Raw genomic sequence first — 22,249 nt, 5'->3', positions numbered from 1 at the left:
AATATTGTTAACAAGTATCATGGATCTTAGAAAGAAATAACTGGTTTAGGTTGGTGTTCCATTCCTACCACCTACAGCTAGAAGATAGAGGGCAGGAGAAACTGTAAGAAACCTGTTGCTTGTGATTTTAAAAACTTAGGAGTCTGTTAGAAAAACAGAAAGGGATGAAGCATGTTGAGGAAAACACTTTTAGGATCTGTTAATCATTTCTTATAACCTGAAGAGAAAATCTCTTAGAGATGGTACCTTTGGACTAGAGTATAAAATGGAGTATAAAATGAAATGAACTAGATTTTTGAAACTACATCTTCTCCTAGATATATGACTGACTATGCTCTATGTATCATCTAGCAAACTAAGAGCAAGGTCTGTTGCCTTAATATGCTGTATTTGGACTGTTGTAATTCTGGTGCACCAAACCAGGTGTAGGAATCTAGCAATGCATTAAAATTAAGAAGTCCTAAAACATATGGATTTTTATTATAAAACATATTTCCCTTCAATATCATTCATAAAGGTTTTATTTTGAATTATTATTTTAGTGATTGTACGGTTGTTGTTCTTTTACTAGTTTGACTTCTGGAATGTATTCTATGGGGTATTCATCTCATACCCTATTCTCTTTAGAAGCTACACAAAGCCAATGTTTCTTCTGTGCCAGAAGTTGTTCTTATAACCACATTTTTCCAGAATGAAATCATAAAATGTTAGAATTATTACGCTAGAGTTTCTTATAATAGTGTAGTGCAGAGCAACTTTACTGCTTACAAATCTGTACCAATAGTGCTTCCCTTTATGTATTTCCATACCTAAATTGCTGGAAATAATTTTATTACCTTATTTCAGAGACCTACCATATTGGCATCTCCATATTTCCACATCCACTAAATGCTAAATGAGATGTAAAAACAAACCATCCAAAATAATCAGCTCCACTACCAATTTTGATTCATCTGCTATACATCCTGAAGTGTTTACAATGCTCACCTTCCCTTTTCTTTCTTAGCAAGTTGTTTTGCACAGTTCTGCTCTTATGACTTTTCTTTGCACAAAACAAAAGATTTTGTCAAATACCAAAGGTCTCATTCTAGGTCATCAAGGTAGGTTATAGTCATCAGGGTTCAACAATAGCACAAGACTTGTTAGGGCTCAGTTTGCACTACACAGTGAACAGCAGAGGTTCATTAGTGCCAAAATCGAATGGTCTATAAGATTAGTACACACTGGTTCCCTTTATGTGATGGAAGAAGCTTTCTCCAACAGAAGATGGAAGCTCCTTCCATGCCTGTAGGTGAAAACCTTCAGATCCAGGATTCTGACTAAATATATACTCCATCTATTTTAAAATTCACTGTTCCTTCCTCCTAGTTCCTTCCAAGATTGCTACTGATTACCCTCAAGTCATTTCTTAACCAATACAATAAAAAAATATATTACCATGATCATCAAATCAAAGATTTAGTTGGTTGCTTCTCTGGTTTGCAGCTTCCTGTGTTCTTATATTGCTTTTTTCTTTATGAAAGCAGAAAGATCCTAAGCAGAAAATTCTGTACTAATACAATTCATGCTTTAGTACAGATTTTCCTCTAATACATTGCTGCCTAAAAATTGTCAGGTTAATTTTCCTGTGTGATAGATTCCACCTGCTGTATGCCCCTCCTTGTGTTTGAGGGGAATCCACTTGCCACTGAAGGATGGGAGAACGTAACAGAGAGATGCATCACTCTTTTAAGTATAAAGGGGAGCGTAACATTCTGGCCATTCTTACCCATCTTTCTCTTGCTATATTAAACCTTAATAGAAAAAGTAACCTAGCACAATTCAATTTCAGTTTCATTTAGTAGTCCATGTAGGGATGGATTAGTTGCTTTTCTTAGGAACACAAACTAAAGTGATGCATTTTAGGAAGGAAGCACTGGATAGTTTTATGGACACTGTACAATAGAAATAGCTACCCCATGCATGTACTAGACTGGTTTTATGGATCTGTTCTGCAATTGTTTCTACCAGAAACTTGAAATTATAATCAATGGGTTGTATTTTGCTAGCCCTTCAATAAATAACATGAATAAATTCTTCCTAAAGAATCAGTGAGTCACAAAACAACTTGAACCAATGCCATCAATCAATCTTATATATCCAGCCTGTAAGCTGTTTAAATAGAGCAAACATGTGGTAATCATTTACAAGGAAAATCCTTTGGAAAACTTTGTACAATGTTCCTTAAATAACAGCTAATCTTTGACATAATCCAATGGGGAGGGAAGGAGTGAGAGGAAGGGAAATTTGTTCCCTCCCACTGATTATAAAACACTGGGTTTACATTAGTGCCCAACTCATCAGAATTTGTCTTTCTCAGTCTACAACTTTACAGATCCACAGTTTTCACTGTTGGTCCAGTTAATTCATCAGAGATCTGTGATATAAATGAACCACAATTAAAGTTATCATGTTGCCAGAAACACAGATACTGAAAGAGTATTTACAGATCACTTTTTCTCCTTACCCTGTAATATGTCATCTGCTAAGCCTCCATCTGGCTTTAGCAAGGCTGTGTTCACATGAACAGTTACTTTCACCTGAACAGGCCCTTCATGTATACGAATTCCTGTCCTCTTCTCACTGCCAGCCCTTGACCAAAAGTACTTCCTCCAGAGTACTGTAAAAAAATTCCCTTTTGGCTGAGATCATGTTGGTACATGATGGTTCTGCACAGATGCTATCAATGCAGTCATGCAGGAGCTCAGAAAAAGCACAGAGTAGTTTGGAGCCAGAGGAGCCCAGCCATAGGCAGAAAAGTCCTTCTAATCATGTCAGGGCTATTACCCACTCAGCAGAAGAACTTTGCACAAGAGAAACAAACTGAAATCCAGAGAAGTTCTTTCATTTGCACATGTTCTTCCCATTTGCACAAGACCATTTGCTATTTTCCGCCTCTGGATTCCATATCTTATTTATTTATGATTCAGTTTATAGCTTAAATACCTTACACATGCTCAGAGCAAGCCCTAATGGCTCGGCTGTATGTCGTTTCCTATTACAAAGCTATCTTACTGCTTGCAAGCAGAGCCGCTGCTAATTCCCAAACCCCTCGTTCAAAGCAAGCCCTCCTTTGGAGTGGTGATTATTTGCGGTCTATCCAATACGTCCTGCTTTTCAATGGGAAATGGCTTGTGGTCCAACCAGCAGGGCTTTCTTTACCAGGAGAAGCTGGGTGAACCCCAGATATGAAAATGCATAATCCCTTCTTACAGAGTAATATAGCCCCAGGCACTTGGTTATGGAATGACTTTGGCTAGCCTTCAAGCAATACTTTGCAGAAGAACACTCATGGATGAAGCAGAGGTTCAGAACCACTTTCCAAAATTTGGTGGGAATATGCCAGTGTTGGATGGGGATTCAGGCAAAAGAGACAGAGCCAAAAGTAATGAGTGGAGTCCAAAAGACCAGCACAATTTAGCTTAAAGCTCTTACTGCCAGTAAGTAAGCCTTAGAGCAGGCATTTCAAAGTTTCAGAAGGCAGGAAACCACCTGATGGTTAAGGGAATGGGGCAGGGCCACAAAATGGGATGCAATTGTTTTGGGAATGCCAGAGCATTAGATTGCTCCCCCCAGCAGGCTGCATTTGAGGTTCTGCATCTCTGAAACAGTCTTCTACTCATGCTTCTTAGGACTAAACCTACCTGTTTCAGCGTACTGAGAATCTTAGTTTCCTGGGCTTCTTGTCATACATAAATGCATGTCTATCTTTTACAGCTGTCAAAATGAGATGTCTGGGCAATTCCTGTTGAAATTTCTGAAGTTAGAGGGGTGGTTGAATCCCCAGTGACCTTGCCTGAATATTGACTGCTGGAATCATACATATATTGAATCCTGTATACATTAAATGATGTTGAGCAACTGGGGGACATGTTGGATGTTACATTTTTCCTTGGGAAAAAAAGTGGTAACAATGAACCATTCTCCTTTTCTAAGCCAACATATTACTATTCTCTATGGTTTGCTTTCAAAACAAAGCCAAGAGTTTGAATACAAAATAGACATTTCTACAAAATGCATAAATATAGAGAGACGTGAGACACTGAGGATACACAGGATAAAGCAGAGTTGTATCAAAGCTTTGCTATGCTCCTCTGATTAACTAACCTACCCCATTCATTCCAATGAAAGTATTCTAAGTATGACTTGGTCTGGATAAACACCTGTTACTTAAGGAGTCATGCCATTTGCTATTGAACGGTGATCTTAACTTCTGAAACTTAGTAGTGAAAGATTTCTTGTGCTTTCCTCAGCATTTGTGACTTGGATAAATCCTATTATTACTGGAATTCTGAAGCTGAATCCCCTGGCTATTTTAGTTCTTATTTGTTTCTGAAAACATCAACCCAATCCTGATGGAGGAAGCATGAAAGGCTTATAGACTAGCTTTGAGATTCTATACATCCCAGGTCCAACAAGGACAATGGCTGCTGTATAACGAGGATGACATGTACACCAAAGTTTAGGAACAGCCATCTTGTGGGCCATGGATGGTGCAGCAACTGACAAGAGCTTTTCCCTGCAAGGGGGAGTAGGGTGGGCACTGGGGAAGAAGCAGCTGGTGATTCAGCTCCTCGTACTTCTGAAAAGACATGCAGAAAAATTGTCTGGCTTACTTCTGAGCAGGCTTAAAATCAATAATAATCAGTCAAAACCCACTCCAGGGGGTTTTGTGCACCAAAGTGCACTAAAGCTCGGTGGATCCTGACCCTCCTGAAGCTCTGCCCAAAGCCTTGAAGTCAAAGCCAAGGGCTGATTGGAGCTGGTTCCACTGGGGTACCCTGGCAGCAGCTTGCAAGAGGTTCGAAATGATGGTCTCCAGAGAAGAGAAACGTGAGCAGTGAGCAAAGCTGGCAGCCACAGCCTAAGGGGACTCTAATGTGGCAATGACCAAAGGTTCCACTTGTCCCGCATCTTTCCTGAGTAAATGGGTATAAGTGTGTGAGTGAACAGATGGCAGTTGCATTCCCGTCAGGCTTGATTCTGTTGTGCCCACTGATGGTATGCAGACCCCAACAGATTTCCACAGAGACAATAAGGCCCTTAAGCTGAAAAGCTTCCCCACCCCTGTCCCAAACAAAACTAACAAACTCTGCCATTAAAAAACGGTGCAGGTTTTGAAATGGGATCTAAATTTGCTGAAGTTATAGAAAGTTTCAGAAGTTCATAATTAACACACAGTGGAAGAATGGATTACTCCACCAGTTCCACCATGACACTCTTGGCATCACACTGAAAACACCTACACAATTGTTGCTTTGCTGTGTAGAAGAACTTAGAGAGAGTGCTTGGAAACACGTTTGTCTGTCACAGCTAATAATTCACTCGATATCTACCCTTCCAGAATTGCAGCTTTTCCAAATTCAGCCTGCAATGTGTGACAAAGCAGCTGATGAATGGTAATAGTAAGCAGAAGTGGTAATGAGTCTAGGGATCCAGGGGACCTTACCTGCCTTCTGTGGCAGAGAAATTTATGGAGATAACATGACAGGCTAATATATTTTTACAACCTAAACAAGATATTTTATGCCAGCTCTGGGACCCGCACCTAGTTTATCAATGAAACTTCCAAGACCTTTATCCCAAAGGGTGATTTTCAGTATTTCTCACACAAATATAATTACCAATGAGATGAAGGTAATAAGGTCATGAGGAAAAGTATTGTCAGGTTCAAGCTTTTGGTTCAGCCCCTTCAGTAGCAGTCAGCCTGGAACAAAGATTATCTGCAGGACTCAAATTATATCAATTGAGTCTTTTCCTTGACTTCTATGTTATAGCATCTGGCTGATCTTTTAGTGAAAGATAAGGATTCTGTTACATTAAAAAGGCAAGTTGTGTTTTCATCAGATGTTTCAGTTACTTTCTCTATATCAACAAGTTTATGGTGCTCAAATACCTGAGTGGCATATTGTTGATCAAGATTGTTGAACCCTAATTCCTTTCTTAATGTTCCTGAAGATGTTGCACCCACACAAAGATGGGGTGCAATGATTTCTTGTTTGCATACTGATGGGATTACTGTTCACCTCAGCCAAATGAAATGTATGTGGATTCTTTGCTGTTATTTCAACTTCAAAGCAATGTTCCTGCATCACTCACAGAGCTGAGAGGCTCTCCCTGCCACTTCCTGCCTCCCACACTTGCTAAAATGTCTTCTGAGAAATACAACACAATGTGATGTCACATTGCTCCCAAGCCACTCCGAGATGTGTGGTTAGCCATTTAATATCTCTGGGTAGCAAAAAGCAACTGAGAGCATCCCACACCACTGGAAGAAGCATGGGGGCCTTGCTTTAAGGTTTAAAAGGGCAATCTCCCCTCAGCAGCCTCAGACAGTTAGGGGAAGCAACGGGCCCTTCCCCATACTGCTTTTGGAAGACATTCTTTGCCCCTCCTACAACCTTTTTGGAAGGGTTTCAATTTGCCACCAACCTGCTCACAGATGGTTAAAAGAAAAGCATGAAGAAATTTCAGTTTGGCACTAGTGATTATGTTGAGTCAATGGCTTGAGAGGCACTACAAGATATTAATTTGCTTCAAACAGGGATATAAGCATGCATGAGGATTTGGTGTCATATTTTGCCAAGAGGATTCTCAAAAGTGCTAATGCAAAAAGCAGGTGATAAAAATGACAAGTCATTCACATGGAGGTTTGTGCTTGACTGCAATACATTTCCTTCTCAAATAACCAGTACTAGGGACCCAAGCTAGACCTTGACTGCAATGTGGCAGGAGGAGGATGCAGAGGGGGCCATTAACCTTTTGCTTCCTTCTGTGGCTTCCATTCCTTGTATTAGTATGAAGGGAAAGGGGTAGAAAGCAAAGGCCCTCAACTTTTGAACACCATAGTAGTTATTTATGAAAGAAAAATCTTGCACTCGAGGACAAGTCATGTGAAGTCCACACCTCTGATGCGAAATCAAATTGGACATACTTCATTGTCAACAATAACACCATCATTGCAATATTTATTTAGAAATATTTATGGCCCACCTTTCTCCGAACAGGCATTGACGGTAGCTGACAATAAGGAGAAATTAACACATAGCAAACCTAAGGTTGTTTTTGGTGGCTTCTGTCTGTGCTGGGGTGGGAGAGGTTGCTGCGTTGCTCACTCTGCTGGGGAAAGAAGGGGAGTTGCAACTGCTGTATTTCAAAGGTTCCAGAGGACCACTGAGGAGGATCCCCACCATCCTGGTGAGGATGGTGGCAAACAAGGACAGATAGCATCAGATATTTTGCTCCTGTGGGAGGGGCAGAGAATCTCCTTACTTGGGTAGTGGACCAAAGTAGTCTTCTTGGCTTTTCCTGGTGGTTCTGATGCTAGTGGGAAAGCACTACTGGAAAACAAACCCATCCTAAAATGCTAAATACCCCCCCTTTTGAAGTCTGCATTCAAATACAATTTCATTCTCACGTACAAGATGCAAAATATATTCTAGCATCTTCATTTGAAGTTTGACAGCAGCATTAAAATCCCCTGCAAGGTATTAAGGAGAAGGCTTCAGGTGGGTGAACAGGGAGCTGTTTGACAGATCACACAATAGCAAAGATATCTTAACACATGTCTATGTTAGGAATCTCAGCCTCCTAGGTGATACATTTTAACATGCAAGCAGTAGAAGACATGTGTTTGTTGGGTGAACATGCAGTGCTTTCTTGAGTACACATAGAGTGTGAGATGTGAAGCAGGGTTTGATTACATAATGACAAGGAAGGTGCTCACCTTTACTGTGGTGTCATATACATTATGCTTTGTAGAGGAGGACATCAACAGACGTTTGTCATTGTTCCTTACCCGGCAGACTAAGAACCAGGTTGGAAAAGAGATCATTCATATAGGAAGCTCAGATAAGAAAATCAGATTAAAATACATGATTTCCTCTCTTTTGGCATGAGACATTCCCTGAGGATGATTCCTTTCTTTCCACATCCTTCTCATTTATGTTAGTGACTGCATGGAAGTAAAAGCAGAGATTCCTGGTTTGGCCAGGGATTTCTGAGATTGGTCATGAATCAAAATACTTCTAAAAATAAAAATGAAAAAATAATCTGCAGAACAATCCACCAGCAGTTACTCAGATTAAGCATTTGTACAACAGAAATCAAGCCAAAATAGCCAAAGAAACACCATTCAGGAAAGAGGATCCTTCAAATGTAGAGAGGCTCAAACACCACCAAAAATTCCATGGCTGAGGATTGGAAGGACCTTCTCTTGGGAGCTCCAGAACATTGCTGCCACTGCCAAAGGCCCTTTCCTGGGTAGCACTGCCTGCCCCCAGGCTTGTATTTCCACTGGTGAGGCGCCTGGACAAGGGTGTCCAAGGAAGATACTGAACTACAGATGGGAGAAGCCATTCCTTTAATCATTGCCAATGTATCTTTATTGTGGAATCGGAGCATTTTGAAAATCTCCAGTATAACATTTTAGTGTCTCTGTCATGTGTTTTTGCTAGGTGCTTGATATGTGCTGTTCTTAGCTATTCATTTAACCATTTTTCTTTCCAGACCTGATAAAAAAGTCTCTTGTGGAAGCAGAAATAGGCTTCTGTGATGGAACACATCTTGAACATATCACTTATACTGAAATCATTTTGAGATTAGCTTAACATTGTACATAGCCGGGCTGAATTTCCACCTCTGTTCAAAACACTCAGTGATCTTTATGTGTTTAAAATATTATGCTTTAATTTCTGCAATTTTTAATGTAATGGTAAGATAAAAAGCAACCTAGTAATATACTGCCTTATTTGCTAATGTTATCAATATGATAGCAAATAATTGAAACTTAATAACAATAAACATCCCAAACAATAGAGTATTATAATATTAAAACAACTGGATAAAATTAACTATCTGTCCATTGTATGCAATTGTTTATTGTACAAAAAAATTGTCATAGTAGTGATAACCTTAGGAGCAATTGCGTCAATAGCCCAGAACATTTTCATATTCCATAGATAAGGCAGAATTTCAACAGTACCACTGACAAACAAGGCAGAAAGTTCCCAAGCACTTCTGGGTCCATCACTCACCTGGGACAGACCATTTTAACTGGCTCTCCACCCCTGTGGAGGTCCATGCCAACAGCCAGTCCAAAACTAACTAGGTAGTGATATATCTCTGACAATGGAATCACACAGAACTCCTCCACCTACAAAAACAAAATGCCAAATTGAGAGTGCACCCTGTTGCATCCACAAGGCTAGATCCTGGTTGGGGCAGGTGTATGGACTTCAGTCCGGAGCCATGACACGAATGCTGAAATCCACCAGAAAAAGAAGTCTGGGTTGATCCAACGCCTGCCTGGGAGTCACCCAGGCTAGATTACCAGGGAGGCTGTTGATATACCAGCAGAACTGCTGCCTGTCCCAAGCACACAGCTGCTGCACCATGCCCTCAGAGTTAACGAACTGCTGAATGGGCCATGTGGTCAGCAGCATTCCTACCGACTGCTGTCACCCATTTCCCCATGGCATAAACCACAGAATATACTAGCAGGGGGTATATTGATAAACTCTTTCCTCAGCTAGGTCTCTATAATACATGCCAGCTCTGTATCTTCTTTCAGAATTAGATCCTGAATGAGTGATGAGTAGACCTTCAGGCTAGGATGATTACTTCCACTCGTACCATGGCTGGTGCCCTCTTTTCAGGCTGAAAGGAGGGAAGGAGCAACAGAGGACACCTCTTCTTTCTGCACAATGGCCAAATTCTAATCTCCTGCCAGCTCTCTCCAGCTCTCTCCTAGCAATGGCCCAAAGGGACTGGAGGTTGCCAGCAAGTGCTGAGTCACTGCCATGCCTCCCTGGGGATTCTCAATCTACTCAAGAAGGTCCACCAGGGAAGTAAGAAAGAAAGATGCAAAAACTCACTTTCAGTTGTAGAATAGCCTTCCTTTCGCTCACTCACTACTGGAGTGGCTGCTGCTGTTGCTGCTATCAAATTGTGGTTTGTTTTAATGTTTCTTCCCAGAATGCTGTTCAGATTTTCCACTTCTGTATCAGTTAACTTGGCAGTAGTCATATCATTTACTAAGAAAGGGAAGCAACACAGAAGCAAATGAATAAATATGCTTTTAGGATTGTAACAGAAATGGCATGTACTCAGTTAGGTAATCCTTTTACTAAAATAATTACAACAATTGCAAGCATTAAAATGCGAAAAATACAAGCCTGGATTGACTGGGAAAACTGGTTTTTGCTGCTTCCTTATACAGCATTTTAGATATCTCAATCAAGCTCTATAAAGGTAGCTTTCCACTGTTAAGTCAACCTTGGAAACAACTGTTAATAAAAATAGTTGGGGTTTGTGCATGTGTCTCAGGGGATTATTACCTTATTCTACAACAGCTTATAAATTCATCTGCAATTTCTTGAACTTTTCAAAACCAACATTGACATTCAAATCCAGATTTAAGGGAAGCAATTTGTCTTGGCCTGCCACAGATATAAAAGCTTTAGAACACAGTGTATTTCCATCATTGAACATGTGCCAGGTCTTCTAAAGGTAGAAGAGAAGCATTAATACATCTGGATTGCTATCTTTCCAGTACCACCATCATTTTTGTGAGCTGAACTTGATAAGCATGTCCTTCATGTCAGAAATCCTTTCCTGGTAGAAAAGCAGTGGTAAGAATAAAGGGAAGTATTCATGCCAATGTTTCTAATGGCCACTTCTGTGAAGATTTGCAGCAAATAATTTTAAAAACCCTCACAAAAGAGGGTTAGAGCGAAGTTGGAAGAGAACAAGAGCATGCTGAAGTCAGAGTAGAGGACTAGGAGCTTGGTGGGTTCAACCTTCAGGATAGTCAGTGACAGGACGGGCATGCCAGAAATGGCAGGGAACAGTGGGGTCTGTGGATCAAGGGTATAAGAAGGGAGGGCTTGCACTGCTATGGGGTGCAGAGAGTAAGAGGGAAAGGAAGGTGGAGATATGTGTACAAGGGGAGAAGGATTTGGAGAGGGGGCTGGACTAGGCCAAGGACTGGGAATTGTAGTGGCTCTTGCCAGCTGGGCCCACACAAAAAGCGGATGACTGCGGAAGGAAGTTCAATGCAGCTTGAGTGGGAGGACACCAAGGGAGAGTATGGCTCTGGAGTGGAGGAAATACCGCACTGGAAATGGTGGAATCAAAGAAATGGATTGGGAAGAGGCGGACTGCGTAAACCAGTGTGGGAAGAATAGCTTCAGGTTGTGAGGACTATAAGGCAAAACTGTATCACCAAACACAGAAACGCCAGGGGTGTTGGCATGACTGTATTTCTTGAAAGCAAAGTGATGGGAAATGGAGGCTCACTGCTGTAGTTACTCACAGCCAGCCCTGACCTACCAAAGCAATTTGGTGTTTCCCCTTCCTTCACCTAGCTGCTTCTCAGAGAAATGACTAGGCCATCTTCCCGAAACAACTGCTGTCCAGGTACAGGATTTTTTTAGCATGGGGAAAGCACCGAAACTTGCAGCCCTGACCTGAAATTGGAAGGTGCCTGGAGGGCTCTCACATATCTAGTCCTTGCATTGCTGGCTGAAAACAGACATATTTTGCATTCAGATGTATCATTCCCTACGTAGTATCCATCCACAGTTTAATGGCATGTTTTATGTTCACATACATTCCTCCATGTGCAGAAATTCTTCCCCTTGAATCAAGTCTTCATAGGTGTTTCAATAGATTGACCTCCTGTCTGAGATAAGATGGGAAGAGGGTATTCATGACTTAACTTTTTTTTTTCACTAAAAGGCATATTTGGGTTTGCATTTCCCATCATTAATTCTTCTTATACATTATTTTGATTGGAAAGTTCAGTTGCAAAATTCAGGGAACATTAAGGATAACTGAGTTTTAGTTTGTATATTGATTTGGAAATTCAAAACAAAAGATATTCATAATAAAAAGCAAACTTCTGCATCCCTAATTCAAATAAACAACTCTGGGTTTGAGATGCTTTATTTTATAACTATTAAGATTTTGAAAATGCATATCTGTTGCAGCCTTGTTTTAATTGTGAAAAGGATCAAATTGGCTGTTTTTGACAGATACAAGGAATTATTTTATGAATATAATTACAGTGTTTATCAGCAACTTGCAGCACAAGAGGACACAAGTCCTATCAGTAAGAACAATTAGATCATGGAACAAATTTCTCACGGAAGGAGTGGAATCAACTGTCTGGAGATAACATAAAAAGGCTCTTAGTGGAATCCTTTCATTTAACATTTTCTCTTGAACATGGGCTAGCCAGATGATCCTGGAAAACTCACAAGCAATCAATGAAAGTGACAGCCTTCATTCACCATTTCCATTGTATTTTTTGTAACCAAACTAGTCCCAGATTTGAGAAGCTTTTCTTCCTAACCCTCTGATCATTTCAAGGTTAGCTTACATGTAATCTTAAATACACAGCATGCTGCAGATCCTCACCATTGTTGTTGCTGTTGTTGAAGTTTTTAACTTGGAAGATCCACACAGATGAGGAAGGTGGAAGCATTCTCACACAATTACTTTCCTACCTAAATTGGCCACACTTCACAGAGGCTAGAGAAAAATGGAAAATGTTCCACTAGTGAAAATGATAGGGATTTTTTTTCTTTGTTCCTCTCTCTCTCACACTCTGAAGTAGGAGAGCAATTTTCGGGTGAAAACATCTGGATGGAAAGATTAAACCTCCCCTACTTGCATGCTGATCCAGAGCAGGATCCTATGCACCCTCTTTGAGGATGAAATATCCAAAAACTTCAGGTTCAGTTTCCTGCTATTGACCATGTAGTTTAGGCCACGTAGTTATTTCTGTGGGCATACAAGTCAGCGGATGAACAGTGGCTGCATTTGTGACACATGTACTGTCTTTACACACTAACTGGACTCAGAGGAAACATTGCTAAAAAAAAATTGGAAATTATTAGCATTCCTACGCATTTTTCCTCTTCTCAGAGCAGGGCTGTTAACACTGCTGACTGGCTAGCCTCTCTGTCAATCACAAAACTGCTTTTGGTTTACATGTACTAGATTTTAATTGGATAATTATGCCAGATGCTTTGAGAAGAAAGTTTAAAGTGTGGATGCGCCAGGATGTGGAGCCTCATCTTCCCACCTCATCCCACAGGGCCACTGCCTATCCAGAACTGCCTTCATCATTTCCACAAATGGGGCAAACAGCAGGGCAGCCTTCCCTGCCAAAATGTGGCATTCCAGCATCCCTGAACATGCGGGCTGGTGTTGATAAGAGTCAAAGGCTAAAACCTCTGAACCATACCAGGTCAGGAAAGGCTGCAGTGCAGCATCCAGAGCTCTAAAGGTTTCTTCCTGTAAGGAATTCATTATAGATTTATAAAATAGCATTTAAAATCTTTCCAGTAACAGAATCAGTAGCAATCAGAGGTTATTTTGAGTGCCATTAATGTTCACAATACCTTCTGCCCTGCTTTCAGGCTTTACCATAATGCAGAAATAACACCTTAAATGGGAGTGGAACCTGCCTACATGGTTTTGCTTTCAGGAGAAGCAAATGGATTTTCACAAGTCATTCCTTGAAACCTCCTAACCACACCACTGACATTTCTCATGAAATGCTTGAGTACTGGAGGCCTGTTTCAGTGGGAAGACCAGCTATCTCATCATGCCCTTTAACCGTATTTCTCAGTGGTACTGAGCAATGTTTTGGCTCAAATCTTACTGCATCTTCATGACACCCCAAAGCACTTTGAAAGTGTCAGGTGAAATCCTGTGGCCTCCATCCAGCTGAATGGCAAGAAGCCCGTCAACTTCAATGGGCTCCTGGCAATTTCATGAAGGCTTTTAAAGATCTGGGTTTATGTAGCATACAGCACATGTGATACAAGACACAGTTCTTATTTAAGAGCAAGAAGGTACAGACCTCCTCACATGAGACAGATGATTTTCATTAGCATAAAGAAGATTCTCTTTCTAACAAGGAAATTTGCAAGTGAGGCTGAACACACTTAGCTGAGAGCGAGTGCTGTCGAACTTAATGAAGCTTGTCTCTGAGTAGGCATGTGTGGGAACTGCACTGTCAGTGGAGCCAATAGCTAAGAAACCGAGCTGTGAACACGTAATTCTCCTCTCCTGGTTTAATCTCTCCTTTCTTGTGAAGTCACTAAATGGCCTCAACCATTAATCGAAGATCTTTTAAACAAAGTTATTAGTTGCAAACTTCAGTTTTGTTACAAAATTGAGACCTGAGTGGACACCAAGAGCTTTTCCTTTCCCATTATTCCTCTCTATAATCTCTAGCCGGTGCTTACTATAGCAGAATAGCTCGAATACAGAAATAAAAGTAGCACTCTCAGAAATAATTCCCCATTTTCCCCATTCTAAAAACAAAATGGGAACATGCTCTGAGAACCAGTAGAGGCAAGAGAGGATCACAATAGTGCCCAAGAAAACCTTAACTGTAAGTGAGGAATCTTGAATGCACAGTAAATAACTTGTGTAGAATAGCCCAGCATTTCAGATTCCCACCTGGGAGAATAATACTGAACCACCTAATAGCACTGTTGTGAATGGACCATTCTGGACTGTTTAAAACATTCCAAAGTGCTATATAAATGCTAAAAGAATTATTTGGAAAGCCTTTTATTCTGATCTCAGTTTTGTGGTAATAGTTTTCACTTGTTCATCTATACAAATCAGGTTAAAAAATCCTGGAAGACGTGTGTTATCAGGCACTTAATATAAAAGACATGAGTCAAAACTGACAGACTCCAGTAAAGTCCCTTAGGAATGAAGTACTGCCAAGATTTTTCTGGCTCAGGACCATGGAGTTGCTCATGTATTTAGCAAAGGAAAGATGACTTCTAAACATGGTTTCTGTTTTCAATTGCACTGAGTAGCATAAATCTTTATTTCATTCCTCCAATTGAAAGTATCTGTTTAAACAGTTTGTTTACAGGTGGCCAGAAGGAAAACTCAGGACTAGCACTTTGAAATGAAAACTTCAAATAGGCTGATTATAGACTACAAGAGAATTCTAGTTTCAGACTCAAAGCACTCAGAAATGTTAAATGCCTGCCTTGTGCTAAACATTTGTGAAAAATGAAATGTACCAAAAAGAAAGAGGGGAAAAAAGTCTGGACACTTGCCACAACACCCATTATAGTATAGTCTAAGGCCTTGACCTCTAATGTTATACTTATTGTGTTTTTGACACATTTAGTCAATTAAAACGGCTGAAGTGTAATTTGTTTTTCTTAAGTTTAATACAGCATGTCAATAGAAGTTAGCCAAAATTTATAGTAGGAACACTAAAACTGCCATGTGCACTTAAACAAATGAACTACCATTTATCATGGTTGAAATAAAAATGAACATCACACACGTTGGACTTTATGCTCCACATACACATGTTGCCAAATATAGCAAAGCATGTTACAGCTGACACTTCCAATGGAAAAGACATTTCAGTCCGTGTTAAATATTGGCGTGAAAAATCTGGACGCCCTCCAAACCTAAGAAGTGTTAACGTTGGCACTTCCACTGTGTACTTTTACTGTAAATTGTTGTAGCGTTTATTTGACATGGAATACCCGGTGGATTGATGACTGAAGAAAGGAAGACTTTTTATTGTGCCATGTTACCTTTTTCAGTCATACATACTAAGCCTTTATGTCTTAGGAGTTTAAACAAGTCTCCACCTGTACTCAATCGGTGAAAGTTATTTTTCATGCAACCATAGTTTGCCTTTTTATAAACCCATAAAAGCACATATTTTCCATTTTATTGGCCAAAAACAATGGCTGATTTAACAATAAAACTTTTAAAAGCTGGGCTTTTTACAGAGATCTCTGCTTTTCTTTTTTTAAAAAAAAGAGGGAAAAGCCCTCAAAATAAATCTATTCCATTCCATACTTTTTGTATTATCGACAGGAGAGTGTTCTGATTATATATCTTTTTAAACTCAAAATATGGCTAAGGTAACACTATAATCCTTAAATTTTAAGAGAAGAAAAAGATAGTGATGTGAAATTTTGTCATCTGGGATTAAGTAGCTACATTTATATTTATGACAGGGAGGATATACACCCTGAGGGGAAAAATACAGATAGCTTAATTCCCTTTAAAATATATATTATTAAACTCTGCAAAATGCATTTGCTCTGCAAGTGGGGATATTAACAATCTTTACTGACTCTCTGGAATTAAGAAAACTTAGCCAGGTAAGATAAGCTTCACTTTTCCATTCAAAAACTCTGCACCAAGGATGAGAAAGTAATAGTGCAATGCTGTACGAGTTTACTCAGGAGTAAATCCCATTAAGTTCAGCAGTGCTGACTCCCATGTAAATGTATATAGGATGGCAGCCTCAGACTCCTGTCATGTGACCCCTGAACAATTGGGGAGTATGGAGTGCGTAGCTTCTGTGATATCCGGCTTGGCAGCAGGCATTCCTGAGGGAGAAGGGATTGGACGCAGGATATGATTATAGGCAAAGGAAGTGTGCAGGAAGGAAACTAGCAGAAGGGTATTAGGAAGCTGATAAAGACAGAGGTTTTGTTTCTGCGTGACATTTTTCAGGGAGCTTCTAGATAGCACTAAGATCAAACTCAGCAAGCATATGGGAGAAGCAGAGTGTGTCTGATCCTGAAGCAGCCCTACGATCATCCTTACGGAGCCGGATGCTCTCCAGAGGGGATGGAAAGCCTCTAGCAGAATAGGTTGCGACTGAGGCAGTCCAACACCTCTGGAGAGCTCCAAGTCAGGGAAGGTGGATTAAGGCCAACAGCATTTCAGAAAACATTGTTTTGTGTGTGTATGTTCCCCATACATGAGCCACCGTTTCCCTCTTCCTCCCAGAAATATAATATAGGCGGACATGCCTCTTTTTTGGCACACTCGTGATAGTGTCCAAGTGTCAGTCTGAAGTGTGGAAAGGTTAACTTTAGGTCTGCTTTTAATTCATATCCATCCCATTTCTGTGAGAATATAATGGTTGGCAGGATGGATGAGTATTCCATCTTCGAGGAACTGTGCCACTTCTGCTTCCCGATTGTGCTATCATCTTTAATGGTAACAGTAACTCACTTCTGTCAGGAAGACAATCTTTCTTTGTTATTCATAGATCATTAGAAAAAGTCTGGCTGCTACATTAATGCCCGCTCAAGCTAAACAGGGTATTCCTTTTTATGGCCTTCTGTCAAACCTGTCTCTGATAGCTGGGTTGGAGCTCCAGTCTGTCTACTCTAAACAATCCCCTTTTTATTAGACCCATCTCATTAGCACATGCTCACTTCTTGGACTTTTATCATATTACTTTTTAGTGTTCACCGATCAGCACCTTGCCTTGAGGAACAGAGGGAGGGAGTTGCAAAGACCTATATAGTTTTAGTTTTGCTTTTTGATTGCAGTAACAACCTTCATGAAAATGTGACAATGGGATATATTTTATCAGGACAGTATCACAAAAGAGATAATGCAAGGGCAATCAACTTGCCCTTACAAGACTTTAAAGCAAGGATGGGCAACCTGTGGCCATCTGTCTAATGTGGCTTTCAACCTAATTTCAAAGGCATTTTGCCTGCAATCAGTTCATGCCATTAACAAGAGCAATTTATGCCTTCCTTGGCAGCCTGCTACATGGGAAACAAGCAAGCAAGAAAGAAAAAGATTGCAGATGTAGTGAGAAGGGGAGGTTTCAGAAAGGAGAAGCAAAAGGGGGTGATCCACCTACCTTTGGTTAAGATCCTACCTATCACTGACATTGGCTCCATCCACTACTGGTTTTGTTCCTGCCCCCAGCCAGGCTTAGTACTGCTTAAGCATCTTGAAGTAATTCAGCCCTTATTAGAAAAGGGTTGCCCAGCCTTGCTTGAAAGTATGTTGAGGATGGAAGCTTATAATAGTCTTCTTTGATGATCTTTACATTAAGTTCTTCCAAAAGGAAAGGCAGAAAAGGAGAAGCCTTTGGTACAAATAAACCATACAGATTTAGATTGCCTTTATAAGCCCAGTTGAAGCCCCTTTAAACTTGGAAGGTGAAAATGTCCTCACCATGCACACAAGTAACCCTAATGCACAGTCCTCTTCCTAGGAAACATTGCATCCTTCATAGAGCATGCTTATATGTCCTTTTAATTTCAACCATATAATTGAGCTATCAAAATGTAAAAACCTGATCTAGCAACATTCTGTTTGCATTATCCAGTGCATGTCAGGATTTCTAAAATAATGTATGTGAAGCTCTTAGAACAGTTGAAATCTGTTATCTTTATTATGACTACAACTACTTCTTCTATTCTTTTCTTTCTTGAGACAGCTCAGAGCAGCTCACACGTAATAACAAACACATTATTATGTGTTCTGATCAGATGTGTGCCATGTGGGAAGAAAAAGAAAATTGGCAGAGTATATTTACAGAGAAAAGAATAGAGAAAATGACAGTGGCATAATTTTATATTGCTCTCTCATTGTAAAGTTAGCTGTTGTCTTACTGCTGTTATAGACTGGTAAATATGGAAGAACAATACTTATTCAGACAGACTTATACTCTACATGGTTTTGCTGTTAAGTACATGATATGGTCACTGCTTTGATTTATGGGAGGGCAGGGGGAAAAAACCTGCTTGGCTGAAGATGCTCATTCTCCTCATTCAGAGAGGAAGAAGAAGTCCAGAAGTTTAATGCACTAGGTTGAAGAACATGACAAAAAAACCTATAAAGCTGGTTTGACCAAAGGCCATGGAAGGAGACAAAAATTGAACTTCTGTCCCATAGGCTATGATAGCATTTCAGTACTAGCTCCGAAGTTCTGCAATGATATCATCTGTACGCAATCCTCTCTTGCTTTCAGGTTGGAAACATTCAAGTATATAGCAAGGTTCCTTGCATCTGTCAGTTACCTGCTAAATAAAATAAATAAATATTGCATACTCTCAAAATAATGCTTCACTAAACCCAGGAGGGTTAACACCAGGGATAGGTAACTTGGTGTCCTTCATATGTTTTGGGCTACCATGCCCATAAGACCTAGCCAGCATGGTCAATGCTCAGTTGTGGGAGCTGTAGTCCAAAAATCTTGAAGACACTGGATTGCCTTCTCCTGCTCTTTCCTATCTTGCAGCAGCAATTCAGAGTTTCACAGAAAACCCCTGACGGCTGCTCCACCTGATATCCTGTCAACCATAGTTTGGTGATGGAATCAGGGGTGTTATCCTACAAAGCACATCCTCCACCACTGCATTACCACTGATCCACTCTGGGGAGTAGAGAGGTTCTTTAACTGTTTCTATATCCTAAAGGTGCGTTAATTCATATTTTGAGGACTATGGATCCAGGGAATAATAATTCATATGTTCATGACTTGGTATTTATATAGAAAGGTTTTTCCCAATCTGGTACCCTTCAGTTTTCCAGCATTCCTGATCATTAGCCATGTTGGCTGGGATAGAGGGAGTTGAATTAAACATCTGGTGGGCTGCTGCAGACAATATTCTTGGCAGATGAGTGTTTCTTTGCAAAGCTGTTAATCAGCAGTGAACCGAGTTTGTCACAGAACTGAGTTCCAAGCATTACATGAAGAGCATTTCCTTTAATGGTTTTCTACTATATAACCTCTAGGAGTGCTATAGCGAAATAAAACACAATAGCATGCTTTCTTTTGCTTTCACAATGAAATGCAGCATTTCCCATGCTTTGAAAAAAATGTGGCTTAGACACGCAAACAAAGCTGAAGCATTGCCACATCACGCAAAGACTCCACAGACAATCATGAATAAGGAATGACCAAAGCTGAGGCTTTTCTATCCTCCACATCCTGCCAGTGCTATAAGACCTTATAAATCCTTCTACCTATCCCACCTGCTGAGTAGACCTTTTCAGGTGTTCATTGGAATGTTGCAATACTACTCAAGCACATGGAAGGCACATAGAAGCTGATACTTTTACTGTTGCCCCTGCAGCAGATGAAAGGGGGGCTTATGAGCACCCAATGCTATGCTGCCATGTCTCTGTACCCTGCATTTTATTTACATGGCCCTCTGGATAGAAATACAATGGCCCTGCCCAGCCCACCTTACCCCCAGCATGCCTCCTTTTCCCCTTGGAGGTCCAGCTGTGTCTCATGGGGGACAGCCAGCTGTGAGAGAGGGGAAAGTAGCTTGGACTCCAATGATGATGATGGTGGAAGGCCATAGGATTGTGCTATTAATATTTGCTGCATGGGATTTTATGTCATGCATCACCTGAGCGCTATTGAATGATGACGGGTGGCCTGTTGCAAAAATATGCTTGTTAGGCAGAGGAGGAGGAAGGTGCCAGCAAAGCAAATGCAGTGGAGTGGCAAAAATTAAATAATCAAATCCTTGCTATTACCTGTTATAACTTCAGTTTACTCTTTTCTCTCTGAACCTGAAATCCTGTATTAGAGGCAGGATCTCTTTATTATCCTATTCTGTTGCAATGGCCCCATCCTTTTCTCCCTCTGCTTTTGGCCAATCCTGACACTTAAGTGAAGAATAAAAACAAACAATCCTGAACATTAAGAGTGAAGCTTCCCATCTGTTCTTTTTTATGGAAGCTACTGATGCTTCAGATTAAAAGCTCATCCAGTGATGCATCTACTAAATAAATCCAGCTCTGTTTTAAAGCTAAGCGGGAAGTGCCTAAAACTATCCAACACATTTTGGATAAGCCTTCTGTTTTACTCATCATTTGTAAAGCTGTAATATATAAGAAAGCAATGATCACATTTGAACTAATGATAAACAGTGCTTACATCTGGATTGGGTGGTGGCAGGCAGGCATTCCCAACAGCAAGAAACTATAGAAGCTTTGCTTTTCTTTCTCTTACTCTTTTTCCCAAGCTGTCTGATTCTGTCATCCACGGGAGAGCATGTTGTTACCTCCCACTTTGGACAGGAATGCCTTGGCTTCATTTTGGTATATATCTATTAGGTGCAGAGTGATGAGTCTATCTGACTGTTGATTCACACAGACCTTTCCAGGGGTAACATGACTGCGATCCCTCGGTGACCAAAAGGATATTTTCCATCAGCCGGAACAGATGTTACTTATTCAGAAGGTCTAAATAAAGCATAAGATTTTGCAGGCATTTGCCTCTTGTTCATCAGATGGCTGCTAAAACAATACGTACACATTGTAAAGTATTTTAATATGACTTTGGAAGTAATCGTTCATAGAATTGTCATTTTGCATGAACGACACCACAGTGCTAAAGCTGGAGCTTTAATGTACGCTCATGATCTCTCATTCACAGAAATTTTCAGGACCTTTTCATGGTCTCCTCCTCCTCCTCTAGGTCTTCTCCTGAGTTTTCCAAGCATTTTTACAACATTTTTTAAAAAAGCAAGGAAAGACTGTTCCTTTCCTTCCATGGCACCATTATCTCTAGAGAAGCCTAGTGCAGTTTCACAATCCCACTCTATACCACAGCACCACCTTGTGCTGTGTAATGGTGCGTATGGAAAAGTAGAGAGGGACACACACAGAAACACACACACACACACATTTCTACCTAGCAGGGGAGCACACACTAGTGTGAAGCATGCTTTAATCCCCTTGCAAACAGGAGAAGTAGCTTTGGTAAATCTTCTGTCTCATGTGAAGACACTCCTATTGGCAGAATAAAAAACTATATATCTGGGAGTGCATAATTTTCAAATAATTTCTGGGAGTCTTTATTCAAATTAATCCTATAGCCTAGTACATGGTTAGTTTGGACTGTCAGTCTATAGTTTTCCAGCTACTTCACTTGTCTCTGCCACAATCTCCCTTCCCTTCATCCTGCCAAAAATACAAAGCATGTCTTGTCTCTTAGCTCTTTATGGAGAGAGAGAGAGAGAGAGAGAGAGAGAGAGAGAGAGAGAGAGAGAGAGAGAGAGAGAGAGAGAGAGATCGACTGTTTGCTCCCCATCAATGGCAATTCTCATTGCTAAGGTCTGATTCCCATGATAACTTCAAGAAATGTCACTTGAACAGAGAGCCATACAGCTGTCATTTTATGGGAGCAGCCATTCCTGCAGTATTCCACCCCTTGCCCCATGTAACTCAGGTGCCAGTGCAGTACCCCAAAAATTGTTTTCTTAAAATTCCTACACAAATGTTTATGTGAAGTTTAAAGCACACATCTGTTAATTCTGTGCACATTTCTGAAGACAGGGTTTAAAGGTATGATGAAGCAGCTGCAGTTCCAATTTTAAGACTGTTGTTAAGACTTTGAAACTACACAAGCATTTTTAAA

At 40.4% G+C, this 22,249-nt stretch overlaps 1 long non-coding RNA gene across 2 annotated transcripts; it reads right to left on the bottom strand.

Moving 5' to 3' along the window:
• Positions 1-533: 533 nt before the first annotated feature.
• LOC123023852 lies at positions 534-21,726 on the bottom strand. Of its 2 annotated transcripts, none has more exons than XR_006414819.1 (3): positions 11,651-21,726; positions 9,915-10,073; positions 534-9,193 (listed from the first exon to the last, which is right to left on the bottom strand). It is a non-coding gene; the product is annotated as an uncharacterized LOC123023852 (long non-coding RNA). The 2 variants fall into 2 exon arrangements; XR_006414820.1 differs by having other exon boundaries at positions 20,765-21,721.
• Positions 21,727-22,249: the final 523 nt, after the last annotated feature.

The sequence above is a fragment of the Varanus komodoensis genome, unplaced genomic scaffold, assembly GCF_004798865.1.
Source record: "Varanus komodoensis strain SLA01 unplaced genomic scaffold, ASM479886v1 scaffold21, whole genome shotgun sequence".
In the NCBI taxonomy this organism is placed as follows: Eukaryota; Metazoa; Chordata; class Lepidosauria; order Squamata; family Varanidae; genus Varanus; species Varanus komodoensis.
This window is presented reverse-complemented; position numbering and strand designations above follow the sequence as displayed.